At 39.5% G+C, this 4,534-nt stretch overlaps 1 pseudogene; it reads right to left on the reverse strand.

The window, feature by feature from the left end:
- Nucleotides 1-1,625: 1,625 nt before the first annotated feature.
- On the reverse strand, nucleotides 1,626-2,041 carry LOC104848609 (annotated as a pseudogene).
- Between the last annotated feature and the right edge of the window lie 2,493 nt (nucleotides 2,042-4,534).

The raw sequence follows: 4,534 nt of genomic DNA on the forward strand, positions 1-4,534 counted from the left end.
TCATCTCCATACTTTTTTATATCAGTTGCACCATTTTACCATTCCACAAGAGTACATAGACCTCTGATCTCTCTGCCTCCTCACTAAGGCCCAAGACATGCTTTCTGTGTTTAGTTTTTGTTTCTTATCTATGAAAGTAGCCAACCCACAGATGTGTTCTGATGTCTCTTGGTGGTTTGGGTTTGTTCTTATGGAGTAGAAATTCAGAGCATCTTGGCTTAAGCTGTGTGGCCATTTCCATAATGTTTTTAGAGAAATATGTACTCAAGTTTTTTGTTAACTTCTGACATCAGTTTATTTCCATAACAAATTCTTCTGATGGAGTTGTCATTCTCCTCCTATAGTAGATTTATCAAATATATAATATGCAAATATTCCATCGCCTTCTATTGGTTGCTTTAGCACTGTGTCAACTGATTTCCTCATAGCACAAAAAGTTTTACTTTGATGCTACTCCATTTGCCTGTTTGATTTTGTTACATGCTCTTTTTGTATCAAAGTCAATTTATCTTTGTCAAATCCAATGTCATAAAGTTCTCCCCTATGTTTTTAACCAGGAGTTTCATACCTTTAGGTCTTATATTCAGATTTTACTTTGGTGTGAGTTTATTTTTATGTATGGTTTAAGAAAAGAATTTTTTTTCACTCTTTGCACGTGTTGTGTGTCCCGTTTCCCATTGCCATCTGTTGAAGGCACACACCTTCATTCAGTAGTGTCGATGCCATTATCAGATGGTATCTGATGGAAGGGCTGATCCCTGGCCTCTTTAATCTAGTCCTTGGGTCTAGCTGTCTGTTTTTATGCCAGTCCCACACTGTTTTTGTTATTATAGCTTTAAAATGAACATTGAAATCAGAAACTATGAACTTTTCAATTTTTTTCATTTTCAAAATTCTTTTGGTTATTGAAATTCCTTCAGATTCCCTATGAATTTTAGGATATATATATTTTTTTGTCTCTGAAAAAAACTGTCCTTTGTATTTTGACCAAGTTTGTGCTGACTTATAAATTTATTCAGGTAACATGGACACCTTAGCAATATTGTCTCTTATCTCATGCATAGGATGTGCCTCTTCATTTGTTTTACTTTCTTCAGTTTCTTTCACACATCTGTGTAACAAGGGCCCACAAGCGCACATCCCTAGCCAGTTAGGGACTGGGCGCAGAGCAGGAGGTGAACAGCCTTCTGAAGAAGCTTCTTCTGCGTGTCCAGCTACTCCCATCACTTGCTTTGCCCTGAGCTCACCACGTATCAGGTCAGCAGCAGCATAGACTCTACTAGGAGCACAGACCCTACTGAAGTGCACACATGAAGGGGTGTAGGTGGTGAATTCCTTGTGAGAATCTAATGGTTGATGGTCTGAGGTTTGATGTGAGGCTGTGATGCTAGTAATGAGGAATGTAAATATTATACCTGGCAAACATATACTAATAATTACAAAACTGAAAACACCTCCCCCACTTGTAGAACTGATCCCTCATGCCAACAAGTTAGTTTTCAGGCTACAATACTTTTGTCTCCATGGTTAAGTTTATTTCTAAGCATTTGATTATTTTTCATGCTATTTTACTTTTTTTTAGCTGTTGCCCTGACTTATTGAAAATTACAGCATAGCAGAAAGATTCAGACAGCTCCAAGTGGTGTTTTGAAGTTGATCCCAATGGTAGGCTGTGTGACCTGCAGGTTGGAGAGGCTGCCAAAGTCCAAAAACTTCTGCATTTCCTCAGTGTCGGGAACTATTTCAGTGATCTGATCCAAGGCTGAAACCTCAAAGACATAATGATCTCTCCTTTCTCTCTCCTCCTCCTGCAGCTTGATGGAGATCCCCTCACGGGGCGTCTCTGAGGCTGCTTCATCAGATATGTGACATATCCTGCTATCTTGTTGTGAAGCCTCTTGCAGGGGATGATGGCGATGTCCTCGCACACACACTTGTTGGTGTGGAAATCATTGCCCAGGTGCGTGTAGTACTTCTCTATGATGACCCGGGGTTCCTTCCTCACTGTCTTGGTGAGAACGCGGCCCACATTGGTGGGTCCCAGGGAAAGAGGAGGGCATCATGCTATATTTTTTTGTTGGGGGGTACCGGGGATTGAACTCAGGTCCTTGTGCTTGCAAGGCAGCCCACCAAACCACTGAACTAAATCCCCGGCCCTACGTCATGATATTTTAAATGGAATAATTTTCCTAATTCTTTTTTTTTTTTTCAGATTGCTCCTTGTGCATAGAAGTCCAGCTGAGTTTTTTTTTTTATGAAGTACATTGATTTTATATCTTGCAGCTACATGGAATGTGTTTATTGGATCTAACCAGGATGTTCCTGCATGTGTATGCAAGATCTTTAAGTTTTCTACATATAAAATCATAATATCTATGAACAGAAATAATTGCCTTTTCCTTTCCAATTTGCATGATTTGTCTTTTCCTTTCCTGTACCTTTGACCAGCAACTCTAACGTTATGCTCAATAGAAGTGGTCAGTGCAATGTTCTTGCTTTGTTCAGAAAAAAATATTTCAGTCTGATTTTAACTCTGGGGTTTGTAGAAATAAATTCTGAAGTATTAGTACTTCCTTTACTGGGCAATGTTTCACTGTTTCTTTATGCATTCTAAAATTTTATGGAAATTCAGCATTTGAAAAAACAAATCCCCCCTCTTCCAGTCTTTGGAAATTTTTTCATTGGTTTTGCGTTTTGGGCTTTGTGGGATTTTGAGACAAGGTCCCTCTATGTATTTCAGACTGACCTTGAACTCACCTTGTAATCCAAGTTGACCTCAGACTCACAGCAATCCTCCTGTTTCAGCCTCCCAAGTGCTGGGAGTACAATCTTGTGCACCATGTCCAACTCCCTTCTATTCTTAGCATAATGACTCTGTGCAAAATAGACCTTCTCCTTAAAGCACCGGAGGACATATAACTGAGGACCTACCACTTCTCAAACCCTTTTCTAACCTCCTACTTGGTCTGCCAGAAGAGCTGTACCTCCAGCATGCTGCTGGCCTCTTTTCCAACTTCTACACCATGTCTGTCAGTGCTCCAAGGCACACCACACCGAATACAGTTAGTTGCAGTGCTTCAGTCAAGCCAGAAAGTCAAATGCATGACCCACTCTTGAACACTCTGGAAGGAGGAGTCCCAGAGCCTGGGATCCCATCGTTCCCTCTGTGACAGCAGGAGTGACACTGAAAAAGTTTCCAAGCAGTGCAATATTTCCTTCTCACCCCCAGATCCTGTCAAGTGTGCAAGAGAGTTGTTGCAGGGGTGTCCCAGAGTACACAGTGCTGTGAACGCTATCACTAGGGGACACGGAGCTGCTGCAGATTTCAGTCATCATCATGCTGAGGGCGCTCCTTGCCTAACGCACTTTGAAGTGCTGAAACTCAAAATGATACGTCCTTTTGATGAATCCAGCCCTGTCAGCCTTATGAGCTAAACGGCTTTTTCCTTGGCTATATCCTTTCTTTGAAATTCTACTTTCTTTTGATGTTAATCTTAATATACCAGTCCAGATTTGTTCCAATTACTATTCATGTGATATGTTTTCTATACTTTGATTTTTACTCTTTCGTATCATATTTAGCATTAATAATGTCTGTAATACTTTGTATAGATGGAGATTTTCTACGGATTTCTTTTTTCTTGTACTTGAAGGGATTCTTTTACTATTTCTTAAAACCTGTGTCTATAGTTGATAAATTCTTTCACGTTTTATATATTTGAAAGGAGTCTTTTTATTTCTTCTTCTTTTATGAAAGACACATTTTTACCTGACATAGGATTCTACCTTGATAGATGTTTTTCCTTATGTACATGAAACAGCTCGTCCTACTCTCTTCTCACTTGCATCGACCCCAGTGGTAAAACGGCTGTCATTTCAATATTTGTCTCTACGTACATGCATCCCAGCTGAACAGGCCAAAGTCTATGTATCCCTAATTCTGCACAAATTATTAGCTATTTATATGCTTTCTTCATTTATTTTTGTTGAGCTTCTTGAACTTCCTGTCACTGTAGGACTGGTTTTCATCAACTTTGGAAACACTTGGGCCATTGTATCTGTAACCGTTTTTTACATGCTCCCCTTCCTCTCTTTCCTCTTCTTCAAGAGTTCCATGGCTGCCTGACGTTACACATTAGCACATTAATATTCTCTTCACTTTTACTATGATAAGCACCATTAAACATTTTACTCTGCATAATTCTTGGTGTGTGTTCTGGCATATTTTTTAAATTGAGTTTATTGGTACATCTTAAGTGTACAGTATAGTTACATTCATTATTGGGATCTTGTACCTCTACATGACAGCTCTTGGTTTTCATTTTTTCCCCTTGCCCCTGCCCTCCCTTCACCCCCTCCTCCCCTTCCCATTTACAAACACTTTATTTCTATCTTTTCATTTTCTCACATTTTTTTTCTTTTCCTTTATTACCTTTCCCCTACCCTTCTTTCCCTACACCTTTAGCCCCTTTTCTTCCCATTTCACAATGTCAGTTATCTCATTAGGATCTTATGTACTATTGCAACTTATTCA

The sequence above is a fragment of the Fukomys damarensis genome, unplaced genomic scaffold (assembly GCF_012274545.1).
Source record: "Fukomys damarensis isolate Sample0158 unplaced genomic scaffold, DMR_v1.0_HiC HiC_scaffold_6, whole genome shotgun sequence".
NCBI lineage: Eukaryota > Metazoa > Chordata > Mammalia > Rodentia > Bathyergidae > Fukomys > Fukomys damarensis.